A 19,581-nucleotide genomic window follows, 5' to 3' on the forward strand; every position below is an offset into this window, starting at 1 on the left:
ATCAAGTACCAACTGTGGCTCTACACCTACCCAATGGATCAATTAGCCCAAGTAATCTTTTACCAGTTAAGAATCACTTTGACAACCTGATGAAAAATTTGGACCTTCTCCATCAGAAAATACACTTACCCCAGATTAAGAGCTTTTGCCCCAGCAAAAATTATGAACAGGCCAAAAAAAAAAAAAAAAAAAGAGAGAGAGAGAGAGAGAAACATAGCCACTCCTTCTAATACTAATTAGGAGTACCCAATGCCCCCGTTCACACAAGTAGAATTATCTTTCTTCTGAGTGACACTGTAATTATCATTAGTGATAAAATGAGGGAATTTCTCCATGATTTGTAATCCTCACCTACTAATAACAACATAGCTTCCACTTATTGGGCCCTATTATGTGACCAGCCCTTTGCGAAGCAGTGGACATGTAGTATATAATATGACAGTCCTATATGGCAGCTAATAGTTGCAACCCTAATTTACACATAGGAAACTGAAGCTCAGAGGGGTCAACTGTGACCTGAGTCAAGGCTATCCTGCCGGAAAACAGCACGGCTGGGTTTGTAACTCTGGCATTTTGACTTTCAAAACCCATCTATACTGCCTCTCAGGAGAGGTGACCTTGACACTATATTGATTACTGAGAGAAATCAAAAGATAATGCCATCTCCTAGTAAGTAAACAATGAAGTCCAAGGGTCCAGCCCAGAATTACACATCCTCTCCGTGTCCGCTTGCTAAGTGACCTAAGGGCAAAGAGAATACTTTTGTCCTTGACCAGAGCAGGGGATAAGGGTGCCAACAGTCTTTAAAAGAGTTCCATGTGAATACATGTGTCACTGTCATGTTTCCAACTGGATCTCAGCTTGGCAATGGCCCTAAGCACCTATCGGTTACACCCTCACATGCAAAGTTTTGCAACGTTATCAATGACATAATGAGATAAGTCAACAGTAAAATTTCGCTGAAACATAAAATTTAAATCATCTTTCCCCTGTGTTCCTGTCCAGTATATCCTACCCTGTGCATCCTCCAAGACTACAGCTAGGATTCAACATGACAGCTGTTCTCATGAGACTAAGAGCTACCATTTCTGAGTACTTACACTGTGTACCACCAAAAGCCTATTTAGGGCCAGGACCTAGTCATCCTCATCTTTATGCGACCACTACTCCGCTACTTAGACCTAGGAAAGCAGGGATTATTATTTCAAATATAAAGATGTTCTTACTAAACAATGAGAGAATAGATGAAAGCTTAAGAGCCATAATACCGAGCTTCCAAAAAAGAGAGCACTTCACACAATTCTCCCTTAGATATTCAACAGTACAATTTTTGCAACAAGGACTCCTCCAAGAATCACAGGAAAACAAAACGCAGTGCCCAATCTAAAACGGTGAAATAAAAGAAAGACAAAATGAGGCCATGGGTCTCAGTGTTACTCTAAACCAGTGGTTCTAATCTTTTTGGGTTCATGGATTCCTTTGAGAATTTAATGAAAGCTACAGATCCTCTCCCCATAAAAAAATAAACAGAACCAAAATGCAGCACATACTCTTTAAGAGCATTACAGACACTCCCCCAATCATATTCCTTAAGGATCCAGAGACCCTCAGTTTATAGCCTTTGCTTAGAATTCGAATTTCTAGCCACATTAACTAGAGGCAATCCAAACTCACTGACCATTTTGTTTTCAGAGGTCCTACCAACATCAAGGGAAACTGAAGACAGAGGCGATGGCTTTAGCACCTGCTACGCTACAAGGGCCCCTAGTCCTTCTGCTGCCTGATTCATGTTATTAAGCCACAGTAACAAACTGTAGGGTGAGGATGTTCGATCTCTCCCACTAGAATGTAAGAAATTCAAAAGCAGAGACCATATCTGATAGCGTTATGTATTCCACCTAGGGCTGTACACATTCCAGATAATTAACTGTTGACTTGGTTTACTGAAGAACGGATTTACAACAATCCACACATTATCTCTTATGGTAAAATGAGATAAATTCACATAGTACAGGAAAAGATAATGCTACAGAACTAGCAGATTTTAAAATATCTACCTAAATTGGACCCCTGGAGCTTGATATACAAGAATAGCCTGTTTAAAAATGTGCACTCTCATCTCTGAAACCAGGGATTTGGCCATCTATGGCACATATGAGGGTTTAAAGCAAACTACAGCCACCATTCCTTTTTTTTTTTTAATTTTTTTTCTTAATGTTTATTTTGACGGAGAGAGAAAGAGACAGAGTGCGAGCAGGGGAGGGGCAGAGAGAGGGGGAGACACAGAATCCGAAGCAGGCTCCAGGCTCTGAGCTGTCAGCACAGAACCCAACACGGTGCTTGAACTCACAAACCATGAGAACATGACCTGAGCCAAAGCCAGAAGCCTAACCGACTGAGCCACCCAGGCGCCCCTACAGCCACCATTCCTTACAGGCCTCAGTGAAACTGCCAGTGGAACCTGAGAGCATGTGCAATGTGCTGCTTCCTGTCGTGGAGCAACTTATTCAAGAAACATTTCCCAAATATCAAGGATGCTTAGATTCCCGGGTTATATGCCTGGGAGATAAAACAATGAAAAGCATAGCCCCTATCTTCAAGGAGCTTAAGATGTAGTTGGAGAAAGAGAAAGGAAAAGAAAACAGGCAGTTTAAACACACAGTAGTAAGCAGCACTTCAGGGGCAAACTGTGACAAGGCCTGACCACTGGTGGTCAATTAGGAAAGGCTTTCTGAGAGAAATAAAATCTAAGCCAGATCTGGGGCCCCTGCGTAGTTCAGTCAGTTGAGCGTCTGACTCTTGATTTCAGCTCAGGTCATGATCCCAGGGTCATGGGATCAAACCCCTAGTTGGGCTCCATGCTCAGCATGGATTCTCTTAAGATTCTCTCTCTCTCTCTCTCTCTCTCTCTCTCTCTCTCCTTCTCTCCCCCCCACCCCGCCGACCCTCTCCCCTAATCACACAGGTGCTCTAAAACTTAAAAAAAATAATAAAAAATAAAAATAAATCTAAGCCAGATCTAAAGAATTAAAAGAAATTAGTTAAGTTTTTGTTTGTTTGATTGGATTGGGTTGGGAATAGGGGTAGCGGAAGAACATCCCAGATAAAATGAAACAGTATAGGAAAAAGGCCCAGAAGCAAGGATCTCAGGGAGAGCTACTGTCATTCACCATGGCTGGAACACTGGGTTGAGGGAGGGAAGTAGACAGAGGCAGACACAGCTCCTGGGGGGCCCTTATATAAACCAAATTTATGTATGCTTCCCCCTTGCTGAAGTCACAACTCTGAAATGCTCTGGCTCTTGGCTTTAAAAAAAAAAAGGGGGGGGCACCTGGATGGCTCAGTTAAGCCTCCAGACTCTCAAGTTTCGCCTCAGGTCATGATCTCATGGTTCGTGAGTTCAAGCCCTGTGTCAGGCTCTGCACTGACCATGCTGAGCCTGCTTGGGATTTCACTCTCCCTCTCAAAAAATAAATAACTTATTTTGGAATGATTTTAGATTTACAGAAAAGATGCAGATATTACAGAGTTCCCATATCCTATTCACCTAGCTTCCCCTAATATTAACATAACAACTGCAGATGTGTCAAAACAAAGGAATTACCTATGGTAAAAAAAAAAAAAAAAAAAAAGCTAAACCATAGATTTTATTTGGATTTTACCATTCTTCCATTAATTCTCTTTTCTGTTCCAGGACCCAATCCAAGATTCCCATATTCCACTTAATTCGAAGACTTTTAAAAATTCCTTCACTGGGTGCCTTAGTGGCTCAGTCGGTTAAGCATCCAACTTCAGCTCAGGTCATGACCTTGCAGTTCTTAAGTTGGAGCCCTATATCAGACTCTGTGCTGACAGATTCTGTATCGCCTCTCTCTCTGGGCCTCCCCTGCTTGCACTCTGTCTCTCTCCACTTCCCATCCATGCCCCAACTTCAATAGCCCGCTCCGAAGATAAACTCATCATTTCAGAACAGAATGGAAGTTACCAACACAGATGATCTGAAATAGGGAAAACTGTTAGGGACTAAAGGAAATTTAACAAAAAATGAAATCAATGACATCTTTACACAGGACAGATGCATGCACACTCACAGGCACACACAAAGTTCAGAAAAACAACTTGGCTTAAGGTGTTGCTTCCACTATGGAAGAGAAAAGAAATTCAAGCAGACCCATTTCTGCTTCTTCAATCTTGCCAGCAAGGGATAAATCCCTTTCATTTCTCTTCTCCAAATACCCCAACCACTCCAAGGAGCCAAGCCAAAATCCCCTGAATGCCCAACTCATCCTCAAAACAAAATGCTGGCAAAATTATCTGGGCTATGGAAGAGGAAAGAAAGATGATTCATCCTCTTTCCTAGATTTTCGCTAAGAACTCTAAGCGTTAGGACAGAATTCCATTATGTCACAACAATCTTTACAAAGGCACTTGACCAAAATTAGTCATAACTTGCTTCTGTTACATTTATGACCTGCATTCTAAGCCTCCATCTCCTAAAATTCCCAAATCTGCAACAACCTTGACAAATGTGGATTTCTAGAAGGATGCCTGGCTGGCTTAGTCAGAAGAGCATGCGAACTCTTGATCACAGGGTCATGGCTTTGAGCCCCACGTTGAATGTAGAAATTACCAAAAAAAAAAGTAAATAGGGGTGCCTGGTGGCTCAGTTTGTGGAGTGACTGACTCTTGATTTCAGCTCAGGTGATGATCTCACGGCCCAGCATCGGGCTCCGTGCTGACAGTGCAGACCTGCTTAGGATTCTCCCTCTCTCCCTGTTCCAACCCCTCTTGTTCGTTCTCTCTCTCTCTCAAAATAAATAAACTTAAAAAAAATTTTTAAGAAATTAATAAAATGAATCCTATGTAGAAAACACTGAAATGTCAATGAAAACTGGCATTTTTTCCTACAATTAAAACACAATTGTTACCAGTGATTATCCCTGGAAGGTAGAATTTAAGGACTATTTTAAACTTTCCTTATCATTTCCGCCACTGAGGGCTATTTGTCACTCATCAAATACATCAAGGAGCACACTCCTATGCCAGAATTAGGAGAAACAAAACAAAGGAAGGAAAAACCCTCTCTCTTGTGGAGCATATAGACCTGTACTCCCCAATACCTTGGCCATTGAAAGTTTTGTCAAAATTAAATAAAATTTAAAATTCAGTTTCATGGTCCCACTAGCTACATTTCAAGTAGAAACGTAAAGAACAGTGCAGAAAGTTCTATTAGGGCTGATCTACAAAGAAGCCCTGATGCTAATTCAGACCTTGGAAATAGGGAAGAATGGGGAAGGTTTCTGGAAAGACAAATATATATTTGAAATGGGTATTAAAATGAGCATTCCAGGCTGGCTGATGACAGACAGCACATGCCACCGGCCCTTCCCTGCATCATGCAATACCAAAATTTCCAGAGCAATTCCCCAAAAACCAAAAGCAAAATACTTCAAGGAGGCATTATTAAAACAAATTGGGTGACAGGCTTTGATTTATATTTTGCTGAGATAAACTTAGATGAAAATACCCAAAAATGAGAAAACCAGATGATAAACTCCAATAAGGACCTCAGTAAAAAGGAGGAAGGAAAACAGAACTGGAATTAACTGCCAGATCATTCTGGAAATCTTTAACAGGTAAGCCAAACTAAGGATCAAGGGGACAAACCAAAGAATGCGCTATGCTCATCCAAATACCTTTCAGTGGGAGAAATATTTCCCAATAATCGAGGTCAATATGTGAATCGAAGGCGACTGACCCCACAGAGAGAGAGAGAGAGAGAGAGAAAGAGAGAAGAGCACACACATACAACCAGCCCAGCAAACAGCTGTATAACAATTTGGTACTTTGGGAGGTGGGAGGTGTAATCCTCTTTTCTCTGAATCTTCCTACATTACCAAGCAGGTGCTGCCTCAATTTCCTCATACATAAAATGGATACCAGGAGAGTACCTATTTCTGAGGGCTATTATGAGGATTCCTTGAGTTAAAACATATCAAGAGCATAGAACAATGCCTGGTACACAGAAAGAACTAAGGAAGCACTGGCTACTATTACTACAAGAGTGTCTGAGGACCTAGCTTCAGTGGTGGCAAGGAAGAGGATTTCCCCAGGGCTGAGCTCAGAGGGAAGAGGGACGGTGTGCTGACTATTGTATCAGGAGGGGCAGTTTGAAAAGTCCAATCCAGGGGCACCTGGCCGGTTCAGTCAGTTAAGCATCCAACTCTTGATATGAACTGAGGTCATGATCTCACGGTCATGAGATTGAGCCCTGTACTGGGCTCCACATGGAGCGTGGAGACTGCTTGGGACTCTCTCTCTCTCTCTCTCTCTCTCTCTCTCTCTCTCTCAAAAATAAACTTAAAAAAAGAAAAGAAAAGAAAAGAAAGTCCAATCCATTCCAGGTTGAGCAAGCTTTGTAGGCACCTTCGAACCACGTCCTGTTGCCTATCACAATGCCCAAAGCCAAGGAGGGGACAGCTGCTAGACCTCGGGATTCAGCTTTAGGATTTCGCCATGGGTCCCTGATATACTGACTTAGTATTATCAGTGTTCAATTGTTTTTCAAAAATCGCTCTGGTCCGCCCGGCCAGACTACTCTATCCCTCTTTCGGGCATTAATTAGGCACCCATGACAGGTCAGGCATTTTACAAGGCAAAAGGAAAGCACTAAGGGATTTTAAGCAAGGGAATGCAAGTCAGGTTTTTGTTTAGTGACTTGCAGGGAGAATAAACGAGACAGGAAATGATGTAGACAAGGGTACCTTGCAAGAGACTTCTGCAACCAAGCACATCACCTTACTTTTTGGATTTCCCGATGGCACACACTGTGGATTTCACCTGACTGGCTCCCAATGAATACTTAACTTCCCTTGTGAGAACAACCCCTACCAACTTAGCATTTACTATATGACAAACACTTTATTCTTTACCTCGGTTTCTCACAACAACCCCATGAAGCAGGTATCAGTATCTTTATTCTACACATGAGAAAACTCAGAGAAGGCTCAGGAAAGTTAGGCAGCTTGTTTAAGGTGACAAAATAAATGGAGGAGAGGGGTATGAATTTATGTCTAAATACCTATCCACACATTATTGATGCTGGCCTGGAGCAAAGCTTTCCCCAGTCTACATAAAAATGAGATTTAGAAACATATACCTACATATGTCCATAAGGTTGCCAACTTCGTTGAGAAGGGCTACCTTTTATTTTGATACTAGATTCAATTTTTTATAAAATAACAGTGAGGAAGGTTTCTCATTCCTTTTTTTTTTTTTTTAATGCCCTCCTTGGCAAAACTACAAATTACAAAATTTGTTGGTCTCTTCCCTCTACCATTTTTTTTTAAATTTATTTGCTTTGAGAGAGTGAGAGAGCAAGAGCCTGTGCGCACCAGTAGGGTAGGGGAAGAAAGAGGGAGAGAGAATCCCAAGCAGGCTCTGCTGTAACCACAGAGCTCAATATGTGGCTCGAACTCACAAACTGTGAGATCATGACCTGAGATGAGATCAAGAATCAGTCACTTAACCGACTGAGCCACCCCGGCGCCCCTCCCACTATCATTTTCAGCTGGTCTATAAAAGCCAAGTCCAGGAACCACTATAGTAATAATGGCATTTACATAGCACTCACCATGACCCAGGCATTATTTTAAGCTTCTTAAATATAACAACCCTTTTAACCGCACAGTGACTCGGGGAGTAAACACTACTATATTCTCCTTTTTACAGATGAGGTGGTGCCCAAGGCACTAAAGTTGGAGTGTCTTGTCTGAGGGTGCAGAGCTGGCTAGAGGGAGGACTGGGACTTGAAGGGAGTCCTATGTGTGGCAGTGAGAGTACCTGACCTGAGGCCTCAGTCCTAACACTATGAAAGCAAACAGACCTCAACCACTGCTATTTGGCCTCTGACCTGTAACATTCAGATGTGTGAGACACTTACTGATAAGACCCAAAAACTGACTGCTACCTGGGGGCAAGTTACAAGATAACACATCAATAGCACCTGCCGCTCTGCAGAGTCCCAGTGCCAGCAGGCTGCGGACATGGTGGTCGCCTAAGCAGTTTAATTAACCAAACTGTCCTCTTTCATTCTCCCAGAAAACTGAAAGGCCTTCTGACCTTACAGAGCTTGCACGTTCACTCTTGGCATTCCGTTCTCAAAAGAAATCTAGAATTATAATACAGAAGCCTTTGTGGTAGGTAGGTAGGTAGAGTAGGTACGTAGGCTCATTTTATAGACAAAAATTTTAATGAAAATTAATGACTTGTCCAAGGTAACAAAGTTGGTGAGAAGCAAAATGAAAATTGATGGCAGAAAAGGTTCTATACGTGGCTTGAGGAATCCTAAGAATGAAAGGACTGAAAGACCGCAGAGACTATTTTTTCCTGGTTTCTATCTAACACATATACCTTTAGGGGTACCTGGGTGGCTCAATCGATTAAGCGACTGACTCTTGATTTTGACTCTGGTCCTGATCTCATGGTTCATAAGCCTGAGCCCCTCATGGGGCTCTGCACTGACAGCCTGTAACCTGCTTGGGATTCCCTCTCTCTCTCTGCCTACCCCCTCCCCCCCCCGCCTCCCACCCCTCCCCCTGCTCTGCCTCCAGCCCCTCCCCCTGCTCTCCCTCTCTCAAAAATAAACTTAAAAAAAAAGTAAAATAAAAAATAAAATAAAACATATATCTTTAATTCAACAAATACTGTATTCCTACTGACAAATTCTAGAGTTCACAGACTAAATGGGAGAACAAAAAACCTCCTGTGGTGCTTCCAAAGCTATTTTGCAATTTCTTCCTGATGTCTGAATGTAAACCCCCTCACATTTCAATTGAGTCTCAGGTCTTCCAGTATTCTCCCTCATGAAAGAATGACCAGTAAATAAGTGTGTGTGTGCAAACATCTTATTAACAACAATAAAAACAAACAAGGTAAAAATTTAAATCTCCAAATTATTCCTTATTCAAGTTAAAAATGAACTTGGACCATATTCTTAAGAAGTTCTTTCTTATAATAAGATGAAATCTATCTTCCTAGTCTACCTATTCTTGTGTTGAAATGTTTGGTCACACTTAGCTCTAAGATAAGATAAGGAAAAAAGATCAGGGAAAAAAATCAGGCCATTGGCCTTCTAAATTTTTTACTTTCTGGTACAGAAACAGGATGTTCCTTGTGTCACCTGTAAGGGAAGAATTGCTTTTGTTTTAATAAATGGCATATAAAGTCTCTGAAGGAGGAAGAGACATGTTTTGTATAACCGTTACTCTCAACAGCATGGACACCCAAATATTGGTTGAATGAGAAGGAAAAAGGAAAAATAAAACTTGTTTCTCTATATCTCTATCCTCTGGGGATACAAACCTGTAGGTGTGTTCCTCTTCTGCTTAACAGCCCTAAATTGTTATTATTTTTTTTAAAAAATTTAGTGTATTTATTTTTGAGAGAGAGTCAGAGATACAACTTGAGTGGGGGAAGGATGGAAAGAAAGGGAGACACAGAATCCGAAACAGGCTCCAGGCTCCGAGCCGTCAGCACAGAGCCCAATGCGGGGCTCGAACTCACAAACCGTGAGAACATGACCTGAGCCGAAGTTGGACACTCAACCGACTGAGCCACCCAGGTGCCCCAGCCCTAAATTATTTTAATCTCAAAGAATTTTGGTTCATGGAAGGGAAGATATAACTAATATCCATTCTTGATTTTGGCCAAGAAAAAGGGAAAATATATGAATGGCTTCTCTCTTTAAAAAAAATTTTTTTTAATGTTTATTTATTTATGAGAAAGAGGGAGAGCACGAGCAGGGGAGGGGCAGAGAAAGAGGAAGACACAGAATCCAAAGCAGGCTCCAGGCTCTGAGCTGTCAGCATAGAGCCCGACATGGGGATCAAACTCATGGACCACGAGATCATGACCTGAGCCAAAGTCATAGGCTCAACCGATTGAGCCACCCCAGCGCCCCTTCTCTCTCTTAAAACAACCATGAGGGGACACCCTGATGAAAAGACAACTGATAGGTTAGCTATACGATCAGACACAAAGCAGACTTCAGTTCTCTTCTCTGGGGTACACTCAATTCTATAAAGTGAGAGCCAGGGCTCTGAACCACGCTACCTCTGGAACCTACTAGCTGCATGACCCTGGGCAAGTCCCTTCTAAAAGCCTCCGTTCCCGGGCTACAAAATGAAATACCACATACCTCAGAGAATTGTTGTGGGGATAGGAGGGTAACACTCTGCAGTCTCCTGGTACACAATAAACACACTGTTGTTATCAACTGCTAATGCGGCTAATAATTAATTCAATTAGTATTCTAAGAAAGGGCGACTGCCTTAACCTTCAAAGGTACTAGAGTCCAGCAGATCTTACTATGACTAATTTCTTGGTTTTTAGTTCAATTTTTCCTTCATGTATTTATAATACAATAATACAACCATACAGCAAAAAACAAAAACAAAAAGGAAAAAAACAAAAAACCTTTATCCTTTTGTTAAATAAATAAAAAATAGTAGGAAAAATGTTTACTGAAAATTCTACAACACAGAGATAAATACAAACAGCACTCTGGCATGTTTCTTCTACTTTTCCCATATATATTTTAAAATAACTGGAATCATACTGTTTATAGTTCTATATCCCATTTTTTCTCATACTTAATTTTATTCTATGTGTGCTTTCCCATGTCAAGAATTCTCCAAAAAACATCCTTTTTAAATGACTCCATGTCTTTCCATAAAGGGACCATTTCCCTAAGGTTAAAACATTTATTTACTGTTTATTTTTTATACACAACACTAGAGTCAATATCTTTGCATACAATTTTGGTCCTCATCTCTATTTCTTGGTCCATATAGATTTCTACAAGCTGATCAAGGATTTTATGTCACTTAAAACATTGCCAAAATGCTTTTCAGAAAGTTCACAATAGTTTTGTGTCTGATAGTCCTGATCGCAATGACTACTACCTATTTCCTTTTAATTCCAGCAAACAGAGACCCAAAAACTCTGGAATTACAACACATATGGGGAAGATCTGTTATTAAAAGAATGCTTTCGTCACTTGTGGTAATTTGTACCAGGTCACTATTATTCCATTCTTTTTTTTTTTAAATGTTTATTTATTTATTGGGGGAGGGGCCAACAGAGAAGTGGGGAGAGAATCCCAAGGAGGCTCCAAGCCGTGCACAGAGGCAGAGCCCGAAGTGGGGCTCAGTCTCATGAAAACTGAGATCATGACCTGAGCCTAAATGAAGAGTTGGAGACCTAACAAACTTGGGAAAGTTACAAAATATCACTCTATACAATTCACTTTCTATAAAGTCAGGACTTAAATGCCTCTAAACAATTTTCAACTTATTAAGAAGCATATGGGTAAGGAAATGATGCCCCATCATCATATGAAAAAGCTGTCTAGACAATATGTAAAAAATTCAGAAATGTAAACTTTAAGATTTACATGCTTGTCTACATGGAAGTTGCACCTTAATTTTTTTAATAAAAAAATGTTACAGGATCTGTACACAAGTAAACATGTACTCCATGTATTCCCACAGAACATGAAATCCTCACTATTTTAGCTACTGCTGTCACTTTTAAGCCTTTATGCCTGTTGGCTAATGCTGGGCATGTGCCAAGAGTAGAGACTCACTGCCCGAGCACTGAGAGGACTTTTTCCCTTTACCTCATTTACCAAAAGTTTTATCTGCATTCCTTTGGTGACTGACCAATCAAAGGAAGAAATCTCCTAGAAGTCAGCTACGTTCAAAAAGTATTCAATTATTTCAGGCCATTAGAAATGGTATCACAAAAGCAGCATCCACCAGCCTTCTACCTACAAACTTAACATTTGTGAAAAATAAAGACCTAGTGATACTTTTACCACCAACCTTTTAAATACACTAATCCCAGTGAAATAATTCCCTTGAAGTGAAAGCCATTCTAGTTAAAGATGCAGATTTCAAGAATCTAATAATCTCGTATTAATGCAGTACTGGCTTTCATTTGTACACAATCAATTTGTTACTGAACAAAGAATCCTTTTTAATTGCCCATGGCAATTAACGGTAATCATTTTCTTTTGTCTTATTCCTAAGTACTACAGGCTACAATAGATGGAGCTGTGGTTTTGACCTTTCTTTTAAATGGAGATGGGGAGAAGTACAATGCAACCGATTTTTTTTTTTTTTTTTTTTACACTTCGGGAAGCTATTAGCTGCAGCTAGCCAACATACTTTTACCTCAACATTATTTAACAAATTTTTGAATCGTGTTTTTAAAAAGCATTGTAGTGAGTTCCACACAAATAAGGCACAAGGTGTAGTTTTATCTGTAAGTTTCTAGTTGCTTAGAGTGTTCTCTCCACTGAAAATTGTCAATTAGGAGTCACCCAGATACTTTCCTACTTACCAAGGAAAATATAGCTTTAAGCACTCATCACATTACCAAACATGTCTTTTTTCTTTCTTTTGGAGAACTTTACTTATATATAGTTTTGTTATACCCAGGTTTGAATCCAGGTCAGAAATCAAACACTCAACTTTCTCAACATGCTGGCTAGAATGACAAGCTGGGACTTGGGGCTATAGATTCTTTTTCAAAATAGTGTGACACAGAACCTGTGTGCTCAGTAGTATCTGGATATGGAAGCCTTTAAGGCTGTTAATATGGGGCTGCCTCTCAAGAATGCAGAAATTTATCCAAATAGTCTATTCAACACTTAACTTCCCTCAACCCACTTTACATTATAGAGAGTTATAACTGTTCACAACTGACTATAAATTCCTTTGGGGGATGAACTATAGCTAATTCTTATATCCCAGAGAGACAAGGCAGATTAATAAAATAAAAACGAATTTTAAAATCAGACAGACACAGCTCTCGACTTATTAGCTGTGTAACTCTGGTCAAGACACGTATGATACTGTATGTATATATGAGGATTAATGCTGACCGAGAGCGCATGCTCTCTGAGAGTTCAAAGCCCAAAATTGGCCATTATATTTGGTGCACATCTCTCCACCCACCTACCGCCCAAATAAAAACAAAAAGGCTTTGGCACCTGTTTGGGTTCAATCAACCTATATGTAGCAGGAGGCCTACTCTGTACAAGGTCATTTTGCTGGGTGCGATGGGAAATAAAAGATACACAAGTCACACAGCTAGTAAGCAGCAGAGCCAGGGCTAGGACCTGAGTGTCTTCATTATAAACTCAACATTCTTTTACACCATAGAAAGCTGCTTCTCAACTGTTCAAATTCGACTGCCAAGTGCAAATATTACCATAATGACCAGCAAAAGAACATTTTCCAATAAAAATGCAGAGACACTAGGAGAGCAAAATAGGTATGAAATACCACAGATACGCCATGTAACACTCACAACTGCCACAAATTTCATAAAGTGAAAACACTCATTTCAATAAAGGAAGATGAAGGAGATAGGTGAGTCTGGCTACTTTCAACTAAAGTAAATACTACTTTCCTATGATGATGGCTCATGACTGAAAAGTACCTGGTTTTCTGCTAATATATCAACTTAATGGTGTCTCTTAAGCCCAAAGAAGCAAATAAATGAAAATTAGACTGACCAATGCCAAAAGTTATTTTCAAGAATTCTTCATAGATGAAACCTCAATAAAGCACTATATCAAAAATTAAATAAAAATAAACTTTCAGGAAGATGAACATGAATGATTTGTTTGCACTTCTTAATACCAGCAATTCAAGTGCTATTCAGACATTGCTATTTGAGAGCCTAGGTCAACAATGACTCAGCTCAAAAGATTCCATATTGCTTTTAAAAGAGGTGTATGGTTTTAGCTATGCAGTTAATACAATCTGGATGCCGCTTCCCCCAAAATTATAAGCTCTAATTTTCACATGAGTGGCTGAAAAAGAGACAGTGATTATGTTTGAGAAAGTATACGGCAAAGGCAATCCAATTGGTTTTACTGCACCTCCCAGAAAAAGGGCCCTTACCCCCCAATTCCAGGCTACAGGACCTGATGTAGGGGAGGGAAAGAGGTGGGGGTGGGATTAAGAATAGCACCAAGAGTCCAGTCCCAATCCCAGCTCTAACTTGGTATGTGGTCCAGGACAGTAAGAATCTAAAATCAGAGCTGGACAGCACACTAGACTTCAAACTAGGAGTGTGAAGCCCAGAGAGGTGAAGTGATTTGTCCACGGTTCCCACTAATTAGGTTAAGCCCTAGACCAGAAGGTCTGCTGCCTGTATTTCCAAGAGTCCTTCAGTTACGACAGGAAGCCTGTCACCATGCCCTATGCAAGTTCATTTTCCCATTTGTAAACGAGGAGGCTAGACCAGGCACGGGTTTTCACACTGTGTTGCTCCAAATCCAAGGGATTTCTGCTTTCCCTCTTCAAGCAAAGAATCTCCAAGTTTATGTATTTCATATAGTGTGAAAATTTTTTAAACTAGACTAGATGATCAATTAAATGTCACACTGACTCAGTAAATTAAGACACCCAGGTGGTGAATGACAATAGTCAAAGCAGCTCACAGGAAGGCCCTGCAGGTGGCTTAACACCTCTCGGAAGGCCCCCTCAGACTGAAGATGTGAAGGCAGAGACTAGAGGGAAATGGACATACACTCTCACCTCATCAATCTCCAAGGGTATTGACCCAATGTGTTTCCTCATCACACAAGAGACTGCAGAAACACCTATGAGACTATAGTTTACAGCCATCTGTGAAGCCTTCACTCCTCCCAGACTGTCCTTCACTGAAAGTTGCCATTAGGCCAAAGGATCTGCACGTGGACAACTTTTTCCATGTAACCTGTATCACAAAGAATGACTATTCTCTGATTTTTTTTTAAATTGTCCTAAATGCTTTGGCCTTTATCATGCCGAGAGAGAGAGAGAGAGAGAGAGAGAGAGAGAGAGAGAGAGATGGGTAAAGGAAGGGGGAAATGATCAGAAGGACAGTTCAAAAAGAATAAAAGCAAGAGAGGAACTCTGATCAGACTAGTATTACACAGATTTTCTAGGCACTGCAGGAGCCCTTGAAGACATGTTAGTAGGCTGAAAACAGTCATCTACTGCCATCTCCTGCTCCCCATCCCACCCTCAATTGGCATATTAACTGTTCCAGAAGGCCAAGGCTACCACCTCAGATTTCCGCAGCACCCAATTCCAACACGAAAGCAAATGCTGACACTAAGGTTAGAGCCTCTGCTGCCATCAGACAAATCTGACAATCTCTGTAACATCAGATACCAGTTTAGGAAGAAAAATCAGCTTTGTTCTTCTGCCTCTCCTCTTCCTATTATGTAAACTAGGGTTTGGGCACAGAGAAACTTTCTATGCTGCCAGAGATGTTAAAACTCTGAAACACAAATTTAAGCAATGCAGCACACACAGTTGTTTTATTCTTAATTAGCTATCACTTCCCCATTAAGAATAAAAAAACAACTATTTATACCAACACGGGAAACAAGCTCTAAAATAAATCCAGAGAATGAATCATAATTCACAAGGCCAAAATTAAAAAATGAATGGAAACCAATAGGAAGATGAACCAAAATTCTTTAAGTCAATAATGGTGAAGATACATGCTACAGATTATTAAAATTACCAGACTCTGCTTGTCAGAAAATTTAAGACCTAAGAAGTCAGAAGCTAAAGAACCATATGGATGGTTCTATCTAGCTCCCCTCACTGTATCATATACAAGTGTCCTAACTTTTGATGAGTCAATGGTCCAATTATGTAGATACAGTGAATGCTTTTTTATTTCAAGTGTTCTCGCAGAACTATTTCTAAATAAGTGCTGAAGTAAACAAAGTTTGATCATAGCTCAGTTAAGAAAGAAAGCCCTTCCAGTAAATGCTCCTTCACAGCTGGATGGCTGCTTTAATATGCAATTGCCCTAGGCCATGGGGGGGGGGGAATCAGGCTTTTGATTTACTTAAGAAATAAAATAAATAAACCTAGAACATGCAAAGGTTCCCTCTCCCAAGTTACGGATGGAAAATGGTTAGATGGCTTCCCTGTAAAACATACCTCTTTCTCGGGATGGATTTCCGGAACCCCACTCCCAACATAAGATCACTAAAGAAAAAGCTCAAGAAAAGGTAGCTGAGGTACATTTCTCAGGTAACAAGACCAAAAATCCAATCGTATCAGCCAGTTCCTGGCACTCTTTCCTCACTCTACCAAATCAGGTCACTCACAAGGCTTGGGGAATGTCAGGGCCCACCCACATACTTCTTGTACACCACTGAGTTCACCACCACCCCCCCACCCCACCCCCAGCAAGGCTCTGCCCAGAGGCATTCAGCTCTGGTGGCTGGGAGTGCCTGCAACACCAGAGGGCAGAAATCTGAGTGACACTTTGCACTCTCTCTTTCAACAAACAACCGCAACGGGCTTTCCAAACTCGGGCCTTAATTATTTTGAAGACCAGGAAGCCAGAGCCTTCCTGGGGCAGAGGTGAAAAGAAAGAAGCCCACCCTCCCAAAGGTCACACAGCAAACTCGAAGCCATTACGGAAGGCAAGACTGCAGCTTCTGAAGCCCCAAAGCAGTAAACACCAAATGTGGCCATAACCCCTGGTGGGACTGGGGAGAACTTGAGAGCCAGCATTTCCCTAGCCAGAGGTAAAACGAAAATTAGACTGTCATGGGGGGCGGGGGGCGGGGGGGGCAAAAAAGCACACTTGTAAGTTCTCCCAAGGGGTGCTGGCTTGGAGGTGGAAGTGGGGAACAGGTACAACTGTCCCTTTACAATAGCTCAGAGGAGGAGGAGGAAGGGAAAATAAGAAAGAGAAGAGACCTGTGAGCAGCTGCACTCTCCTGTTCCGCAGGATACAAAGCTGCAAAGCCCAGGGATCTGAAGGCGCTGGGGAGTGAGACAGGAGTGAGAAAAATAAGGGGGGGGGGGCGGTTAATGGAAAGAGACCCACCCCCTCACCAGCACTAACCTTGGTAGAAGTAGGGGAAATGGGGCAGACATTCTCAGGCTCCAGAGAGCAATAACCAGCCAAACACCCCCCATCTATTTACCCAGATCTCACAGGATCCCTGGGGATAAAACCCTGAGGGTCAGACTGCTGAGGGAATCTTCGGTCTAAACCACAGGCTAGAGAACCCTAGGCTCAACCCAGCCCCTTCCCCTCGTTAGCTGAGGACTGGAGACTAGAGCAAGACAAGCCTGAAAAGGGGGAGCACTCGGTGGGAACAGGTGGGTCACGGGTGGGGGGCTGGGAGGAGCAAGCCTGACAGGACCCAAATGAGAAAAGAAGGCGCTTGGCAGGACACAAGGGGAAAGAAAGGTGAGGAGAGTCAACGTAGAACAGAATCGGGAAACGTGTATCAAAAAGGGAGGGAGAATCTATCCAACAACTGGGGCGGCTCCACGAGGGAGCTGGGGGGTGGGGAGGCAGCCGGTGATGGGAAAGAATGGTTGAGAAGACATCTCTGCTAAAGGGCAGAACTGGGAGAAGCCGAACTCACGAAGGAGGTAAAAGGCAAGACAAAGGAGGGAGCCTAGAAGATACAAGAAAGGAGAGAGTGGAGGCTGAGGGCTGAATCAAAATGGTGGGGGGACGAGGAGGTCAGGTGGGAAACTTAAGGACGGAGAGATAACACAGGTGGGTGCAGTTACAGACAGACCAGGATTAAAGAGAATCACTCTAAGGGGAAACCACTAGGAAAGTTAAAATGGATCCAGGGGAGAGAAAAAAAAAAAAAAAGGTGGGCAGGTGGACAGCTCCAAAAGGGGCAGAGCTGTGAGGAAAATGTTACTGCAGATGGGGCAGAACCGAGCACAGGAAAGAGCAGGTGCAGAAAGGATTTGGGGCAGGTCTGCGCCGCGCAGAATGGGAAGGGAAGGGGGTGACGGATCGGAGAAGTTATCAAAGACTCAGGGAGGTAAAACGCAAGTCTAAGAAGGGCCAAAATGGAGAGGAGAAGGCTTCGAGCAAAGAGGAGGCTGGAAGCAGGTCTCCAGCCGAGAAGAGTGAAGGGGAAACAGGTCAAAGAAAGGGGGAGCAAATGAATGAGACAGCTCAGCAATGCCAACGGGGAGGGGGGGTGCACAGGAAGCCGCAAGCACGCTGGGCAGAACTGGGTCCGCAGGGCAGCACTGAGGCTGCGGCCAGGCTGTTAGAGAGGTCGGAGAAATGAATGGCAGCGACGAGAGCTGCAGGGTCATACGAGGGGGAGGAGGCTCCTCGTGGAAGGTAGGGTCGGGAAAGCAAGCAGGTAAGAGGGCACAGCAAGATCGGAGATTGGGCAAAGGGCAGATCGGGAGGGTAGAAGGGTCTGGGAGAGGAGGGGAAAAAAAGGGGGGGTCTGAAGGGCAAACGGGAGGCAGATCTGAGAAGGGAAAGAGGCAAGCATGGTGCATCCTAGCCCGAGAGGGGGCAGGGGACCGAAGTGAGGCATGGAAGGGTCGGGGAGGAAAGGGGCATTCCGGGGGTGCAGCAGGCTCCGCGAGTGGGCAGTAGGGCCCAAGGAGGCGGAATTAAGTCCAAGGAGAAGACCTAGGGGCAGCAGTGCCAAGCCGAACAAGATCTCGGATGGCTCTCCGAGGAGGTGGTACTGCAGATCCTAGAGGGAGCAGTTCCTGGGGGTGCAATAGAGGACGGGTAACAGCAGATGGGTCAAAGAAGGGACCAGACCGAGGGTGCCGTGAGTGAAATCGAAGCGGGGGGCAGGAGGGACACGAATCTCCAAGTGTGGGTGCAGAATTGAGGGATGCAGAAACGCAGAAAGGTCACTGAGGAGGTGGGTCCCCAGAGCACCGCAGAGTCCAGGAGGGGCGAAGGGCACTACTGAGGGGCGGAAGAGGGTAGGGGGAGGCGCAGAATCGGGAGCAGAGTGGCTGAAGTGAGGAGGGGGTGGCGGAGGCAGGCACCGAGATCCCAAATGGGTCGGGGGGGGGGGCAGACGCGGGGACGGCAGGGCTGGGGCGAGCAGGGACAGGTCCGAAGGGCAAGCGGGCCCCGTGGGCCGGGCCGCAGCGCGAAGCAGCAGGGCCGGCGGGGCCCGGGGGGCTGGGGGGCCGCTCCCTCCCCTCCCCCTCCGGCTCCTCCATTGTTCGCGGGCTCCGGGCCCCGCCGTCCCCGCCTCCCCTTGGACCCCGCAGCGGGGCGGCGCCCGGCCTCGCCGCCGGGGCCCGCGAGCTCGCGCACTCACCAGCTGGGCGCCCTCAGCGCGGCTCTGGCCTCCAGGATCCCAGCAGAGGCGACGGCGGCCCCGGCGCCATGTTCTGCTGCTCCTCGTCCAGCGGCGGCTGAGGCGGCGGCGGCGGCGGCTCCGGCGGCGGGGGGCCGGGCGGACCCTCCCTCGCGGGCTCCCTCCTCCGCCTCCTCCACCTCCTCCTCCCGCCGCGCCGCGGCTCTCCCTCGGGGCGGGGGGGCGGGGAGGGGAAGGGGGGAGGGGCGGGAACCAGGGGGAGGGCGGACCAGCCTCGCTCGCTCGCCTCCTCCCTCCTTCGCAATGGCGGCGGCGGCGGCGCCTCCTTCCTGCGGCCGCCGCTCCCGCGCGCGCGCGCCCCTCGCCACTGCGCGTGCGTGGCACGCGGACCGTTGGAGGAGGATAACGGCCTGTGGGCGCGC

General features: G+C 44.1%; 1 protein-coding gene across 1 annotated transcript in view; it reads right to left on the reverse strand.

The window, feature by feature from the left end:
• Window positions 1-19,266, reverse strand: part of ARHGAP35 (Rho GTPase activating protein 35) — a 120,340-nt gene extending 101,074 nt beyond the window's left edge. The window contains exon 1 of the mRNA XM_039246787.1: window positions 19,160-19,266. The gene's annotated coding sequence lies outside the window, so the exon portion shown is untranslated. The remainder of the gene's footprint in view (window positions 1-19,159) is intronic.
• Between the last annotated feature and the right edge of the window lie 315 nt (window positions 19,267-19,581).

This window comes from Hyaena hyaena, unplaced genomic scaffold (genome assembly GCF_003009895.1).
Source record: "Hyaena hyaena isolate Hyena2069 unplaced genomic scaffold, ASM300989v1 scaffold_9, whole genome shotgun sequence".
In the NCBI taxonomy this organism is placed as follows: domain Eukaryota; kingdom Metazoa; phylum Chordata; class Mammalia; order Carnivora; family Hyaenidae; genus Hyaena; species Hyaena hyaena.